The 17,462-nt window shown below is 50.8% G+C and overlaps 1 long non-coding RNA gene across 1 annotated transcript; it reads left to right on the top strand.

The window, feature by feature from the left end:
* Positions 1–966: 966 nt before the first annotated feature.
* LOC112991706 (uncharacterized) lies at positions 967–17,242 on the top strand. The gene is made up of 6 exons (XR_003261344.2): positions 967–1,040; positions 6,396–6,500; positions 9,108–9,206; positions 15,504–15,622; positions 16,582–16,671; positions 16,975–17,242. It is a non-coding gene; the product is annotated as an uncharacterized LOC112991706 (long non-coding RNA).
* The last annotated feature ends 220 nt before the right edge of the window (positions 17,243–17,462 follow it).

The raw sequence follows: 17,462 nt of genomic DNA, 5'->3' as shown, positions 1-17,462 counted from the left end.
ACTGTTGATTTAACATTAATATTATTAAAGTTGCCCTGATTTGCTCTACTTAAATCAAAACTCTCCAGTTACCGTGTTTTTTGGCGAGAAGTGCCAAGCCAATTTCTTTCTCCTGTTTTTATTTGTCTCCAGTGACTCACCAGATGAGCACCTTGGGAATCGCCAGCAGGAAACAGCCAGGCTGTCGCCAGGAAAGGCCTCGCGGCAGCTGGGGCAGGTGCTGGAGGCGGCAGGGCCAGCTGGGGATGCTGAGGGCCCTCAGCTGGGAGCAGGGTGTGGGGCCTGGGGCCCGCCCAGCCGTGGGGCAGGGCAGCAGCCCCCCATAAAAGGCCAGAGCAAAGGGCTGCCCTCCTTTGGGAGCAGGCTGAGCCCAGGACAGAGGTTGCAGGTGAGTCTGGTGCCAGGATGGTGCCCTGCTGTGGTGGGCTGGAGGCCAGGTGAGCTGGGAGGGCGCTGGCCGGGCAGTGCCTCTGCTCTGGCTTGGGCAAAGCGTATTTCCCCTGATACGGGTCCCTGCCTGCTGGGGAAGGGGCTGGCCAAGGGTATCCTCTCTGTATTTACTGAATGAACTGGAAGCCTTCTGTGATGTCCTGAAGGAGCTGGTCTGTGCAATCCCAGCCACTTGAGTGGCTTTGAAAACCCCAGTGGTGTTTTATCTCATGTTTTTGATCTGTGCATTTGTAGTGGGGGTTATTTTAATGCTAGCAAGGGTCTTGAAATCTCTGCTTTCATGTAAGGAGGAAGCATCTGTGTCCAAGAGCCCTTGCTTTGGTCTTCGAAGCACCTCCTGGCAAAGCTCCCAATGCAGCCCTGGGAGGTGACCTCCGTTTGCAGTTAGCTGCCAGTGCTGCCGCAGAGCTGCTGCTGCCTCTGCTGCTTCCCGTTTCAGGCATAGGTTCTGCAACTGTGTCAAACAGACTTCTGCGCACATTGGAGGGTACTCTCTGGAAATGGCTTGCTCTCGTGTGATGGTGGTCTCTTCTGGAAGGGCTGTTCAAGAAATGGGGGCTTCTGTTTCTTAGGAAGAAGTAGGGGATGAAGTAAGTACTCTGCTAGAAACAGAGGTATGGAGCTAGAGAGGGAGCAAGCGTGAGGGCCCACCTGGGGAGCAGAGTGGGGTGGCTGAAGTGGGGTTGTCCCATTAGGGCTGGTTGTGTGACGAAGGCACTGCGGAGGGTTTCTGGAAACCTGCTTGAACCACCCAGAACCTTTCTGTGGTATTGGGCAAATCCCTATTGCTGGTCCTCAGCTAGAAATAGCCCTGTGGCAGCTTGGGAGGGAAGCATGGGGGCTCTTTAATACTCCAGCCTCTTCAGTGGTTCAGTGCTTCCCATCCCTTCCTGCCACTGCTGCCCTTGAGCTCCTGCCCATCCAGGAGCCAGAGGTGCAACCCTTCCGAGGGGGCTGGACATGCCCTGGCAGGACCCTCTGCTGCCCAGCATCTGCCAGTGAAGTGACCATCAGCTGTGCTCCAGGCAGGCTTGGGAGCAGCCTCTGGTGCTGGCAGAAGGTGCTCGAAAGCTTTAATCGGTGCTAAAAGAAAATTGGAGACATCTTACTGACAGATGAATACTTCCGTGCCTGAAGGCAAACTGACTTGGCGGAAATATGTAGTCATACACTCTGGTTTCTGGCCTTATGGAAATGCCTCCTTCAAAGAGTAAAAATAATAGCGTTCCTGCAACGCCATCTGCTTCCCCTTTCCCTGGGGTGCTCAGGGCAACAACCGGTTCTGGTCTGTGGGAAACATGACAAATGTCAAGATTGTCTTCTCATTGCTTCCCTTCATTTCACAATGTGACAAATCTTGCTAGAGTGAAAAGCAGAGAGACAAATCTGTTTACAAGTAAACACAGCCCTCGGTTGTTTCACTCAAATGGCACCGAGTTCAGAATCCGAAGTGAGACCTGATCTGGGCACATGTGTGGCTGTGGCACTGCTCTGCCTCGGGTGGCAAAGGGGCAATGGCACCTCAATGTGTCTCTGCAGCCGCTGCTGTGCTGCACGCTGCCGCGGAGGAGACCCGCTCCCCGGCGTGCCCAAGGGCAGATAAACAACTTCTTTTTCTCCCCCGCCTTGCCTGTGACCTTGAGGCTGACTTGTGTGCTCACTGCTCAAAAGCAGTGTTTTCTTTGGCTTTGGGAAACTTTGTGTTTTTGCAAGTGCAAGCCATCTCTCAATTTCTGGGGAGCTGGTAAGAAAAATAATCCTTAGGCTGAATTAACGGCAGTCTGTATCAGTGTCCTGTTTGGGGTGTCTTATTAGCAAGCTGCTTTTCAAAACTCTCTAATTCATTCTCAAGTGAATTAAATGAGCTAGCAAAGCGTGCTGTGTAACAGCGGTCTGCTCAGTCGCTCCTTCCCTGGCACAGTTGGAGTCCAGCGCAGTGAAGGCATCAGCTGGGCTCTTCAAGGAGTCAGGCGGTTTAATACTCTCCACAGAGTTTTGTGCTTGCTTTAGCTGATATAACCAAATACTGTTGTGAGGAAGGACTCTGCAGTTCAACTGCTTGGTTATTTCCAGCAGGCCAGGAGGCTCCTGCTCCGGTGCCTGGCAGTGGCTCTTGAGCACTTTGCCCCGGTTCATTAGTGTTTCCCCAGGCGCTGCTGGTGCGGCGTAATACTTAACTGGGTGTTACTGAGTCACATCCCTGAGTTGCTGTGGAGCTTGAACGGGTAGAGAAGCTGAAGATTTGAGCTGGTGGAAGCATTAGCTGTCACCGAGCACTCAGATCTGCATCTCCCTGCTGCGCGGTGGGGAGCAGCGGGCTGCGGAGGACAGCAGAGCTTGGACGGCATCGGCCCGTTTGCTGGGTGAGGTGGACCCTGCTCATCTGGGGGTTTGTAGTGATGTGATACAAGGTGCCAAGGTGACTTATGTGATGTCCCAAAGGACAGTTCTTTCTGGCTTGCAAGAGGTTATAACCTACACTTGTTGAGCAGTAGCTCAGGTTAGGAGAACACACTTCTCAAGTCTGCTTAAGCAGCTGGTCTTCATAGCAGCAGGATATCCAAGGAAAGTGCTTTTCAGGATCCGGCAGCGCTTTGTATCTGGAAGCTTTCTGAATCTCAGGTGGCTACAGAAATCGCATCTTCAAGTGGAAAACATGAACCTCTGCAGAAGCAGCATCTCAGGGTGCAACTCTGCTCTGCTAACAGGTGTGTCTGCTCCTGGGTTATTTATCCTGTCCTGCCCTCTCATGGGAAAGTGCCATTAATCAGCAGCTGGGGGGGGGGGAAAAGGCACAGAAATCCGGAGCAAGTGCTGTGTCCTGCATGGCTGCCTCTCCGAGCTGTGCAGCAGCAGAGAGCGGGAGCAGTGTGCACGCACTGCTTGGGTGACCGCTGCTGGTGGTGGGGACTGAGGTGGCTGCCTGCAAGTGAAAGCTGCCCAGCAGACTGGGGGGAAGCAGGCATGCAGAGGAGGGGCTGTGCTTCGCTGCAGCGTCCAGCCATGCAGGGGGAGGCGACTGCCTGCAGAGTGAGGCTGTCTTGAGCTGTGTCCCAGGGCTCCAGCGCAAAGCATCAGCCTCCTCTAGCAATTGTGCACACAAGCTAGAGGGGAAGAGCTGGCTGTTAGGTGGGATTTTTCTTTCTTGCCATCTCCAAGTCTCTCCCTCCAGCACAGTTTTGGTGGGGTGTTGGGAAGCAAGCAGGGGAGCAGCATGATGCATGTGCACATGCAGCATCTCATGGATGCTCTGAGCAGGTGCGAGGTGCAGCCCTCTGCCAGCCCTCCTGCGGGAGTAGGGGCAGGAAGCAGAGGAGAGATTTTTCTAAGTAAGATTTTCCAGAGCCTGCTGGGAGCAGGTTTGCTGCGTACTGACAGCAGTGATCCTTCAGTTAGTGCGTACTTGCTTGGGAAGGGCTGCATAGCTCCCTCCTTCCCATCTCCTAGGACTGCAGCTCCTAACTGAAAACTTCCCCAGCAAGTCGGCTGAAGTCACCTAGGGTAATGCGCTCATGAGATCAGTCCCACCTCCACTGCCCTCCTCCACACACGCACTCTGCCAGTTCCGCCTTTGGGCTGAGCAGCGCGAGAACCTCACTGCAGAGGAGGCATTTGCCAACAAGCTATTCAATGCTTAAAATCTAATTACAAATAGAGCTCTAACTTTGGTCCATTTGCAAAGCTTTGTTATCACACTATGCCTAGTGAAACAAACCCATGATAATTAGCCACACTGGAAATAGGAAGGAAATAATAGCCTGCTATCAGAGAGCCTAAAATTGTGCTATTTATGCCACAACAATTACCATCCCTTGCTGGGAGAAACGCTGAAGGCGTGCTATTGTTTGGACTGAGGCTTAGTGCTGTGCTAATGGGAAAAGATGTTTATGGAGATGAACAGTGGCTTGTGGTGACGGAGGCGAGAGGCAGACTGGAGGGGCGCGGGAGGGTTTTTCCCCCCGTGACTCTTCTGACAGTGAGGACCATGTTCATTACCAAGGGAAATGGGGAGAAGGGGAGCAAGTTGCTCAGTACTTGTCCAGGGCTGTGGTTTATTGCTAATATTTACCATCTGCATCTTGACTGCTCCTACCTCACCTAGATGTATTGCTTAGTACCCCGAGCTTCCTTCCAGCATGGGCAGAGGGAGCTTGGCTGCAGACAGATGCAGCAAGACCTCTAAGGCAAAGCATTTGGAGGTGAGTGGTTAGTCATGTTCCCCACAGCACATATTTCAACTCTGGACCAACTTGTTGTTTCCAGCTGACAGAGTTCAGCTCTTCATCCTTTCCTAGAACAAAGTGTGGTTCATCCTGGACGGCGCTCGCTGTTCCTGCCTCCTGGGCGCTTTGCGGGGAGCGTGCCGAAGCCCTGGCATTGGACACCCAGGCTTTCAGCATGTGCGGGGGATGAAAGCGGGCTATTACCTGTGCCTGCCTTCTGCCGTGGGTGCTTTGCATGAACACTTTCTGCTGCCTTTGATCAAATGAAAGGCAGATTATAAAATGACAGCAGACTTTGAGTGAATGAGACCAAAAACTTGAGTTAAGGGCCTTAAAACTGCATTAAACAAAGCTATGTGGTGCTGTTTCAGTTTTCCTTCTTACCTGGGCCACAAAAAGTAATTCCCTGTCTCCTGAAGATGTATAAACTCAGGCTGTGACTCACTGCGGGATTGAGGTGCTTTTGTTGTTGTGTGAAATAGGGTTGATGCTAGCAGGAATCTGGGCCCTGCACTGTGTGGGCGGTTGCCCCTGCCCTGATGTTGATGAATGCTGTGTTCAAAGGACCATCTCCTTGGGACCTAAATATCTGTGTGGGATTCGTTAAGGATTTCCGATGAAGCAGACCACCTTTGCCATGTGTGCCCAGCGGCTCTGGGGCTGGGAGTGGTTTGAGCCTGCTCCCAAGTGCTCTTGGAAGTTGTTGTTGAGCATGAAAGCACCTGTGTGCTTTTGGGAGTCCTGCCTTTGGCACCTGCAAGCAGTTTCTGTTGTAGTGGCAGAGTTGGGGAGGGGGACCTGGGGCTGAGCTCAGCAATGCCCGTGACCAAATGGATAAGACATAGTCAAAAGAATAAATGCAGTCAGCCCTGGAAAAATACTGTGAAGCAGGAGACTTAAACAGCTCAATCTATTTTGCTTATTAAGAGGAAGGTCAAGAAGGGAGCTGCTTCTCTATGCATATGTTCATGGGGGGGCAGCCTGCCTGCTAAAGGGTTTTTCATCTAGCAGGGAAAGGCAGAGTGAGCAGAAATGGCTAGATGGGCAAGTCAGACAAATTTCAATTAGAAATGAAGCACAAACTTTTAATTCTGAGGGTGTTTAACTACTGGAACAAACTACCCAGGGAATTAATATTCCTCCTTTTGAAATGTTCACATCCAGACTGTGTTGTTCTGGAAGATGCACTAGAGCTAAGCGTGGGTTATTCAGCTCTGTGCAGGAGTAGCTGTATTAAACTCCCCATGTTGTATGGGAAGCCAGACCTGACAACGATTGCTCCTAGCTTTGGAAGTTGGTAACTGCCTGCTGTGAGCCCAACGCTTTGCCTTAGCTGTGCTTCAAGCGCGGGCAGGTGCCACTGCTGCGTGCATGAGCCATCAGCCCAGTGATCTTGCATGGGAAAATGGGTGACTGGAGCAAGTCCCTGGCCCCAGATGCCACTGCGATGGGAAGTGCTTGTCTAATGAGCAAAAAGTAGCAATAGCAACTGCTAAGGCACAGGGAAATAGTCGGTGCCAAGGGTGCTTCTGTGTAAAAATAAATGTCTTTGTTTCCTTCAAGTCTTTGACTCGGTGAGAATACTGTCTTCTGAAGAATACTTTCTCTCTGGAAAGCAGCTGAGTCTTGTTTCAGGAGAGTAAATTGGGATAACATCTCATGTAATAGTTGCTGTAGCAGTTCCTAATTGATGCCACAAACCCCTTTTCTCCTCTCTCCCAGTTGGCACCCACAGTTCAGTAAATCCATTAGCGCCCGAGCTGCGGAAAGCCTGCTTGCCTGGGGGGACGTGCTGCCTGCGTGCAGAAAGGAAACGGCAACAGACAGGTGAGTTTTTGAGTCTTCTAGGTGATCCTAGAAGTGAACTAAAGCCACTGCTTTAGAGCAAAGTGCTTATTAACTACCTGAAGAGAAATCTAGTGAGGAAAGAAACAAGAAAGGGGAAGGAAGGCTGCTTTACTTGCCTGAATATCATTCCCAGGAGCATTGCTGCGGGCCCCAGTGTTGGTGTGTGCAGCGTAAGGGGAGCTCCCTTCCTTGCAGAGGTGTATTGGGGCCTTTCCTTTTGCAGCCTGGGGCTGTGCAGGCTGGCTGCCCCTGGGTGCCAGTGCTTGGGTCTGGGTGTGAGCAGACTGTGCAAATGAGGCAGCTGCAGCAGCCTTAGAGGTGTGTACTTGCTGCAGGGTGGTCCAGAAGTGCACGGAGCTGAGACTTGTAGGGTTATCTGCAGCCCTGCCTGCTCTCTGGGGGCTTGCTATGGCAATGCAATCCACCCCTGCTTGAATTTGTGATGCTTTGTGGTCTCAGACCTTGTTTTGGAGCCTACTTTGTTGCCTGCTTGTTAGGCAGTCCAGTGGCTAGGATGGCCGAAGGGCTCTGCTGGCCCTTGCTGATGCCTTTGGGTGGCCTGCAGAGCACACCCCTTGCTGCGAAGCTCGGTGCCTGAGGAGCACTCTGCTGCTGCGGTGCCTCGTGGGCACACTCCTCCCCTGTGCTTGCAGTGCCCTAGCAGTGCATCTAGAAATGCCCTGTCTCGGTGCTCTCCAGGTCAGGAGAGCATGTACTTAATTTGTTCCAGAGGCGTTTCCCATCATTGCCCCCGTATGAGCTGGTTTGACAGGCAGATTATGGCTCATGCTGTCACACAGTGATTATGCAGGGTTTTCTGCTACTCCCAGAGAAGCTGCATGCAGACCTGTGCAGCAGGTGCTCCGGGTGCTGCTGGAGGAACAGAGTATGGTAAGACCTGCTCTCAGCATCTGTCCTCCTAATTCTGTATTTGCAAAAAGCAAATATGAAAAAGGAGCCCTGGATCAGGTGACCCCCCCCTTCTACAGACTTGAGTAATAATGGAGTGAGGGGAGGAATCAGATGGAAAATGGCACAGCTCTGTGGAAGCCCTTTAGTGAAGTGTCTTGCTGAAAAATATATATAGAGAAAATGAGTAAATAAACACGTTCATCAAAATGAAAGGATGGAAACAAACTCTGTAGCATTGCATGGGCCTACTGAGAGAAAACGCATCTTCCTTTCCCTCACGTGCGTGGGAGTGAAGTTGTAGCAAAGCCAGGAAGCATGAGAAATCTCCAAGCACAAAATATTCCTGAGTAACCTCAGGCAAAGTCTATTTCTACCCTCTTTTGCTATACAAGAGATGACCAAATGTGAAGGTCTGCATGGAGAGAAGAACCACATGCTAAAATGCAGATGAAATGCTGTTTCCAGCATGCACAGGAGGGGGTGAGAAACCAGAAAAATGGCCACAAACCTGAATTCCAAGGTGCACTTTGTACAAGGGGAAAACAGGGCCTGAAGTTTGCAGCATCCTGAGGATGCTAAGAAATGCTTGTGCTGGGACTCCCCATGCTTAGAAAGAGATAGAAATAGCAGGGAGACTGCATGGCACATTCATCTATCCAGATGGATGAATGCCAGCTGCCTTAATTATGTTTAACTCTGAGCAACTGAAATGAATCTTGCTTGGCTGGTGAGGAAACCATTTAAAATAAATGGTTCATAAATAGTCTCCAGAGTATTCAAAAAGTAAACACCACTTTCTGCCCGCAGCAAGCAAAAACTCTTTTGAGGGCAAAATGGCAGGGGTAATAACATCCTAAAAGATCCAGCCCCAGTTGAGCCAGTGCTCAGAGGGCAGAGGCCAAGCAGCAAGAAATCCCAACCTTGTCATGGCCCCATGTGACACTGCAGCAGCTGTCTTCCCTCATGGCAAAACGGAGGCTGCCTATAATGCTGGAGCAAACAAATCTACAAAATTGTCATGTAGTTTTAGCTTAAACATCAGCATGCAAGGCTGTTAGTGCTGGGCCCCAGCCATGCCTGCCTTAAATCCTGTTGGTGCTTGGGTTGGATGGCTTTTGAAGCTGGCTCATGGTGCACAGCCTGCTGCAGCTGGATTGGTTTGTGGTTGAGCAGTAGTGGTATGGAAAAGATCTGCTCCCTTCCCCTCCTTGCAGACAGCAAGATGCTACCTGGCCTCTGAGGAACTAGCCAGTTCTGCTGCAGTATCTTGGGAGCAGGGAAAATGATGGATCTGAGCTGCCTTTAGCATTTGGATACAAAACCATATTCAGGAGCTTGTCTGTATGCTTGTGTGCCTGCAGCATTAGCAAGCAATGATTTCTGAGCTACTGCCAGGCTGGTGCTGTGAACTCCTTCCCTCACCCTTCAGCTGGCTCCGTGCTGTCCTCATCCCCGAGTCCGACCTGCGCCTTTAGCTCTTCCTCCTTGTGGGGTGACTGACTCAGTGCTGCACCCCAGCATCTTCGAGCTGCTGCACTTGCCTCTTGGCTGCGTTTCAAGGGCAGGTGGATGTTGCCCTAGCTGAGGGACTGGCAGGTGCTTTGCAGGCCTTTTAAACAACAAGAAACCCTCATACTTTGTGTGCACATGTGAATAAGCTGTTTTTATTCTCAGTCCTTTTCTCAGCAGGTAGACCCTGAAGTCATGCAGGCAGAAGCAATCGTGCTTAGGGTCATCCTCATCATACTGGATACGGATATCTAATTCCCACAGGTCAGCTATGTTCTCCTGTTCTTCCCTTGTAAAAATACTCACACACAAAACCCACTTCTGCAGTGTCTTTAATCGTAGCTGTTAGCCCACTGGCTCAGCAGTGTGGTTCTTGCAGCAGCCTCTTGCATGCTCTGCTGGGTTAAGGATATCTTTCCTTTGACAGCTGCAGGCTTTGGGGTGGTTTCAGAGAACTGTGAACTTGGAGACTTTCTTGGTGAAGGATTGCAATATTTGTTAAATATGCAGTTTGCTTTGTGGATAACTTAATATGTAATAATGGGCCTCAATTTCTATCTCTAATGACATCCTGGGAGCTGGCTGACTTCATAGAGAAAACATTTCTCCTCTGCCTTAGGTGACACTTTCACAGATGTCAGGGAAGATAAAAAATGGAAGTGATTTGGACATTTCTGTATTTGTGTTGTAGACTCAGATCCTGAGACTGAACAGAGTGGAGGGGGAAGGGAAGGAGAAAAGTAATTGGAGCTGATTTAATAATCTAGTTGGACCACATGTATTCTTTGAGTGCACTGATATGATTGCTCAGCCTTCCCTCAAGGAAGTGCCTGCCAGGGACGGGGGGAAGGCTCAGGCAGGCAGCCTGGCTTTGGGGAGCTCTGCCCTGCTCTGGCAAACAGGCAATGCTAATGGTCTTCCTGGGAAATGCTTGTATTGCAAGCCTCTCCTGTGCTCTTAGGGGACAAGAGGAGCCGATGGGCTGGAAGGATGCGGTGCCAGGAGGCTGCAGGCTCGGCTGGAGGTCTCGCTGCTGCTGGTCGGGCTGCAGGGAGCGTTCACCGCTGGGGGAAGCGTGCAGGCTGCGGAGATGAAGAGCTGTGCCCTGGAGAGCAGGCGAGCAGTGGCATGAGCACAGCCGCTCTCCCTGGCCTGAGCCAGCAGAGCAAGGACTGCCCGGCACCCTGCTTTGGGAGCATCTGCGGGCTGTGGGAATGAGGGTTTTGTGGCACAAAATGTATCATGATCTGTTATTGCAAATGTCCCCTTCGACTTTCCCTCCTTCACTTTCAGTAGGTCTCACTTGTGCACTTAAGTTGCTGTTCCTGCTCGGTGGGACAGCCTCAAACATGTGCCTTGCAGCAGGACCCTGGCACCTGTCCCCTGAAAGAAAAGGCAAGTCTGCAATGCTTGGGACCCACCGCAGCTGGGTGAGCTAGTGGCCAGCACCATGTGGCACATGCAGTAAACACCCCAAACTCATGCTCAGCTTGCAGGCAATAACCACAGAAGTAAACATGTTCTGGGTAGGTGACAGAGGGGAAGTGGGTCATAGCTTTGGAGGGATAAAAGCTGTTAGCAGAGCTACCCCCAAAACTGCACAAGCAAGCACGTTGTCTGCCCTGGTGCTGTGGAGCTGTCTGAAGCCTCGGCTCGAGAGCAGTCCTGCTCGCTGCCCCGAGGGGGTCTCTGCCAGCCCCGGCTCCTCTGTAAGCTCTGCAGAGCAGGAAACACAGCAAAGGAAAAGGGAGAGAAGGAAAACAGTCATTCAGGGTGCAGTTGCTTGGAAAGAGTAAAATATGCTTGTGAGAATTAAAACCTAAACCTCTGAGTCCTATTGACTGGAGAAGCAATGGGCTGTGGTAATTAAAACCAAGTTAACTGGCAAAGGGAACTTTAATGTGATGACACTGAACAACAGCACCTCACACTGGGAAAGACATTTAGCCAGTTGCAGCCTAGAAGTGTCCAGCACAGGTGAGCTGAGTTGCTGTGGTGGCTGTCCTCAGCCTGAGAAAGGCAGCAATGAGCAAAGATTCACGTCTGCTCCTTATCTGCACCTTGGCACTGCAAAAGCAGCAGCCTGGAAAGAGACATCTAATGCTGCTGGGCCAGGTGCCTTCCTCTGCCCACCTGCGGGTCCCCCAGTCCCAAAGCCCACAAGCATGGAGGAAGCCTGTCCATTTTTAGGAGCATTATTCAAAAGGTATTTTGATTCAGCCTTTTGATGTTTGTTTCTTTTAGGCATTTAAATTACTTCTCATGAAGGGATGCTGGGTGCTAAGCATGCTTGAAAATCCAGTGCTTTGATTTCTGGAATGACGCTTCAGCAGCGCTTTACTGCGCTTGGGAAAGTTTGTCCATTGCTTGAGCAAGCAGCAACCTCATGGTGCAGCTGAGCCCTCTGGGGCGTGTGTGTAGGGGGTATTTCCTACTCAGACTTTCGGGCATCCAGTTTAGGTGGCTCTCTCACTATGCAGGCTTTCAAGTGCTTGTGTCTATCTTTAAGCATTGAAGATTGTGCCTTATATGGAAGGGTGGAATTTAGGGTGTCCCAGAAGAGGAAAGAATTGTATAATAACACTGAACAGACCAGAAGTGGAAGCTTGCAGCTCCTGCTGCTGTAGGATTTTTCTTTAGAGTTGCTTTGAATCATGATCTTTTTGCTCAGGATGAACTTAATGTGGAAAGAGGAGAGCTGAAACTTGCCCTCTGGAGAATCAGTGTGGAAAAATTCATGTGCTGGAGAAGGCTGGACGCTGAAGGAATGCAATTAGTACTTGTGTAATTGCACTGAATAAATCTGGTCCAAAAGGAGGATTTTCAAAGCAGATTTAACATATGGTGTTGAGTCCAGGGTTATAATTTACCAGATTTCTGCACTCATAGACTGTGAAGGGCACTTCTTCCACCACTGAAGTGAAAGCAGACAAAATAGAGCCAGGGTAAATGAATAGTAAACGTGTCCTCACCTCCCCAAACAACTGAGCTTCAGGAGGAAATTAAGCTGTTTACAAATTCTGATCAAATTCAGTAGATAACTTTGGAGGAAAGATCATGTATTTACTGACTAATTGTAATGTTTGCATTAAGTGAGGGACCCTCAGTGGGTCAGAATAGAAGTGCAATGGGCTGTGGAAAGTTATATGAAGTAAGATGCTCTCAGGAGAGGCAGAAGTTGTTAGACTTGAAACCTCATTGGAATAATGGGTCATTCATATTCCAGACAACAAATTCAACCTGGACAGGAGTGTGTGTGTGTGGGAGGGGGGAACAGTCTCCCAGAAGCTTGGCACTTTTTGTTTAGCCTAGTAAAATGAAGGCTGAGAGGAGAAATGATCGCAGACTATAAATGTACTTGGGAGGAACAGAGGGAGGAGGGAGAGTAAACTCAAGGGAGAGAAGCAAAACTCCTTAAAGGGAAAAAGTTAGGCTGACACAACTCCAGTATAAAATGTGAGAAGGAAATTGGGACATTTTGAACCATCAGAGCTATAAGGCTCTGGAACAGCTTGCTAACAGGAGCTGTGGGAGCAAGAAATCGACAGTTTTAAGATGGCTTTTGATAAAGACATTAGGAGGATAATATGGTGCTTAGAGACAAGGCTGGACTGCACTTGAGCCTGCAGAGAAGGTGCTTTGGGGTCAAATGTTTCTGAAAGGCCATCTTGTGTTGTCCAGGGCACTAGCAAGATGCTTTAAGAACATTTTTCCTTCTTTAATATCTACTTCTTTCAATCCCTAAACAAATCATATCTGCAACCCAAGAGGCAACCTATTACAAGTCTTACCTCCTGTTAGTGCAAATGAACTGTGTGGTGTGACATGCTGGCAAGCACCTGGAGGGAAGGGTGTTCTCAGCTTCCTCAAATCAGGCAGCAAAAGGCAGGCGAATCCCCATGACAGACATGAAAATTTTCCTTATTCTTCTTTTGGTCCTGCAGAATCCCAAGTGCATAAATTACAGCACAGGGAAAATATGCATTTATGCAGTCCTAGTCCCCACAGACAGTAAGTTTAGGGACATTTTTAGGATCTGGATGAGTATATCTGATTGTTTAGCTCTCTTCTCATGGGATGAGAGCGTATGTCCAACTGCACAGCCCCATCATCCTGCTCCCATGGGTCTAATGGCATCTAGGATAGGCTCTATTAGCTAAACCTTAATCTTACTGTAACATCCTCAGTGGCTCTTAGGTAACTGCTATGTGGGGAACTATCACACACCTGGGTTTCCTCTTCCATCTTCTGCAAGACTTGTCAGGGCAGAGTGTGAAGATGATCTGCATTTTTCCTGGCCAGCCAAAGTCACTACACTGAAGCTTCACCAGCCACAAATCCCAGACCTTTCTGCAGGTCCTGTTTATCTTGCACGATTGCCTTACTGCATTGCTGGGCTCCTACAAGACAGCTTGGTGCCCTGTCTGTCCTCGGTCCCTTAGCACAGCACAGCACTGCCTGACATCAGCCAGACGCGGTTACTGCAGCTCTGGGTCCCTTGGTGCAGCGGGGCTTGGTGCCATCTCCATCCTGTAAGAGCTGTTTCATAACTCCTCCAGGAGGCACGAGAACGCAGGGACTGACGGATTTCACTCTCCTCCTCGATCCATTGAACTCGAAGTGTGTCCAGAGGCTTTCCAAGTGCTCTCTGTTGGCTAAAAGGACTGTGACTGGGAATGACATTCTGCCACCACTGTCTTATTCTCATAAAGCTGAAAATGCTGTGATGCTGGTTAACTTCTCCCTGGTTTGTTTGCTGTAGGGGTTGAAAGGCTACTTGCATTTCTCCAAGGGGAGGCCCATTTCCTAACCCCAATCCCCCTGAGCTCAGGGCAGAGAGATGGAGCAGAGGGATGGGAGAAGCCTGGCTTTGGGCTCTGTGGCTTGGGGCCAGCTCCTTCGCTTGCAAGTGACAGCATGTTCAGTCCTTTGGAGTTTGGTTTTGCACATTAAAAGCCAGTGTCTTTTTTTAGCTGTTCTTCCTGTGTCTGGTAAATGCTGTGTAAGGAAGTGTGCATACTAATGTGCATTCAAGAAATGAGGCAGATAATCTGGTTAGCAGGTCACTGCTGGACCTCTCTCCCCTTTCTGGCTGCCCCCCCCCCCAGCTGTGTCTATGCATGAGCAACTGGCTGGAGACTTGGTGTGTGGGATTTACTGAATGTCCTCTCCCCAAAAGCACACCTGCAAGCCTTGTGAGCAATTTAAAGGCAGGTCTTCAGAGCTCAGAGTGATGAAGAGAGGGCAGATCTCCCTTCCCTAAGCACATATCACCTGTATGGTGGTGAGGTTTCTGAATCATATTAAAAGCTCTGGCAGTGCATGTGCACCTCTGTCTCAGATGTCCTTGCTCTCTAGTCCTGCAGCTGGCTTAACAAAAACTGGAGAAGCAGAGTCGCCAAGAGGCTGCTTACTGCTCGCTCCTTCTGCTTCATGTCCCTCATGGCTTTTAATTTCAGGAGTTTCCTAAAGATCCCTGCCTTCTCCAAGGAGTTGCTGAAAAATTCAGAGTTGCGGTGGGATTTTCTGTTGTTTTTGTTGGGAGAGGGGTTGGCTGGCACAGGCGCAGCTCCCCCACTGCAAGCAGCCCGGGGGCTGCACGCTGCAGCAGGCGGGACCCAGCCGTCCTTCAGACGCGTTGCCTCAGCTAGCGACTTCGTCCGGGCTGCTAGCAGAGAGCAAGCGAGCGTCGTATTTAACGGCACGGGTGGCAGGCTCTCCATCCAGGCTGCGGCTGCTGGCTGGGATGCCGGGCTAGCCCCTGTCGCTGCATCATCCCTGCAGGGGTGCAGGCTGTCATCTCTGCCCAGGCTCCTTTTGCTCCCTGCTTCGTGTCGTCTTCAGCAGCTGCTGAGCTCGTTGCTGCAGCCTGCAGATCTGCAGCGCTGTGCAGCTGGGCTGGTTCCCTCTGAAGGTGATGGAAAATGCGACTATGAGAAAGCGTCCTGACGTGCCTCACTGTGCCAAACCCGATCGGGTTCATAACGCAGCCCGGCTCCGAGGCTCCCTTTCCCTCGGGCTGCCCGTGCAGCGGCAGCTTGCGCAGACCGGGCAGCCAAAGCCAGCTCAGGCCACGGCTGTGCTGCTCGGCACGAGGGCGGCTGCCATGCTTCGGGCTCTGTGCCAGCCCGGGCAGTGACTGCGATGCCCCGGTGTCTGTCCCCTGCCTCAGGCTCCGCTCCCCATGCCAGCTGCTATCGGCGGGGTGGAGCGGCACCAGGAGAGCTGGGTGCAGAATCTGGCCCCAGGCTGTAGTTTACTGCCAGGTATGTGGCTGTAAGCACGGGGGAAATGCTGCTGAATTGTCTGAAAGTGTCTTGTCTTTTCTTGGAATTTAGGTGTCCTCAGCAACACGTAAGGGCAGAGAGTCAGACTACAAAGCAACAAGATGAACTGTGTTTGGAAATGAAAAAGAATGAGCGTGATATTAATTGTTCCTAACAATTACTCTCCTTTGTCTCATCTCTGAGAAGGAATCCCTCAGGGTATCTTTGCACTGGAATATGATAAAGCTAATGAAACCATTTTATCCCTGACATCCATAAATTCTATGTTTATTAGGTAATTGAGACTTGGGGGCCCATCCGCCTGCTGTCACTCCTTCAAAGAGGCACAAAAGAGCGAGTATCAAAGAACAGCACGTCTCACGAGTCGCCTGTGATGATGCCAGTCGTGAACTAGTAAGTACAGAGCATTTCATTGAACCAGGGCTTTTAGGAATTGAAAATACCCTGTTCAATAGTGGCATCAAGAGTTTGTCATCACTTTTCGTAGTTAGGGTATCCGGTGGAGTTGGGACGCGTTTATCTTTGCTCCAACACCTCTGGTGCTAGATATGGGAAGTCAGGCTGCAGAGCTGACAGTGGCTCATTGCGTTTCCTTGCTGCAGTACTTCTCTTTCTAGGCTTCAGTTTAGCTTCATCTCCGGCCCTGTGCTTTACACCCAGCAGGATGCCTGCTCTCGTGCAGGCAGCCCTGAAGCAGATGGCAGTCGCCAGCGCACACGTTCCCCGAGGCACAGGAGGGCAGCGAGGGTAGGCGGAGGTTTGCAGACCCCACGAGTTGTCACCCTTTTTCCTGGAAGTCTCCGCCTTTGCTTCGGCAGCTCGCAGGGCCTGGTTTCTGCCCCTTCCCATGCCGAGGGAAGGTGGTGCAACCTTTGCAGAGAGTTGCCTCTAAGCTGTTTCCCCATTTGCTTCATATGGTGCCAGCTGCTCTTTGAATAAATGGTTGTATCAGGTTCTTACGGTAGTTCCTCTCCTCAATTCTTTCTATGGAGAAACTCATTTTCCTGAAATTGCCTTCACTCCGCTCTATAATCGTTACACAGCAAATTGCCTTGGGAAAGAGGCTGGAATGAGGCAGAGGCTGTTTTCTGCTTTGCATGAGCCCGCATGCCGCAGCAGGAGGCAGGCAGAAAAGCATCAGGGAAGAGGACACCCTTGCCATGGTGACAGAAGTGGGTCCCAGGGGAAGAGTGTTAAAAGCATCTAAAAAGGAGGGGAGAAAAAAAAAAAGCGCAGGCGCCCCTTGCTGCTGTGCCGGTCAGTAGCTGGGAAGTGAGGTCCGAAGGGGATGCCACTCGGGCTGCGGACGTGGCTGGCTGTTCCCCAGAATCATTCCTCTCCCTCTTTTTTAGTGGGTGAAACTGCCTGTGCTACATGTCCCTGCATGAAAGCTGAATCTTTCCTGCTTGGTACTGGTGCAGGGGAGCAAGCCTGGGCAGCGGGTGAGTACTCCCTCGTTAACGGACATTAATGAAGTCCAGGCTGCGTCAGCCCGAGCGACGTGCGAGGCTGGCAGCCTGCCAGTCCCCGAGCAGGGGCTGCCTGTCTGCACCGCTGCGGGAAAGCTGGAGTTCGTGCAAGGCTTTAGGCGTGCAGCGAGCGCCCGGCTGCGCAGCCGAGTTTCCAAGCCAGGCACGTCGGCCCGGAGCAGGCACCGGGAGCCGGCGGAGACGCGCTGCTCTCGGTGTCCGGGCACCAGCAGGCACGGGAAACCTAACGCCTTCTCAACAATTTATTGTACGCAGGACTTCATTCACTCTTTGGGATGATGACTTCAGCAATGAAGAATATGAAATAAATCACTGGAATGAACAATACAGTGACAATGTGTCAAGTTTAGACTAGCAACTTTCTACTCCTTGGAAATATCTAAATAGGACTGGACATTTATATGAAATATGGAGAGCTGTGTGGTTCCATTAGACAGGGTAAGCGCATACAGGATATAAACTATCTTCCTTTCTGTCAGTGCATCCCACCGCCCGAGGTTAAAAAGAGACTTACTGAATAATTTCCTGTTAGGAGGTTTGGAAAATGGGTCTCTCTCGGAGACAAGATGCTGGGTGAGACGGATGATTAGTCAGATCTGGTCTGGCAGGTCTTATTTCTTATGGTGACACGCGTGCTATGTTTTGCAAGCTGGAGATTAAACTCTGCTGTGACGGCGATGGTAAGCACAGGCCAAGCTACCCGACCCGCTTTGCAGGGAGTTAAGGGCAGGGAAAGGGAGTGC

Source organism: Dromaius novaehollandiae, chromosome 21, assembly GCF_036370855.1.
Source record: "Dromaius novaehollandiae isolate bDroNov1 chromosome 21, bDroNov1.hap1, whole genome shotgun sequence".
NCBI lineage: Eukaryota > Metazoa > Chordata > Aves > Casuariiformes > Dromaiidae > Dromaius > Dromaius novaehollandiae.
Note: the sequence above shows the minus strand (reverse complement) of the source record. Positions and strands in the feature narration are given on the sequence as shown.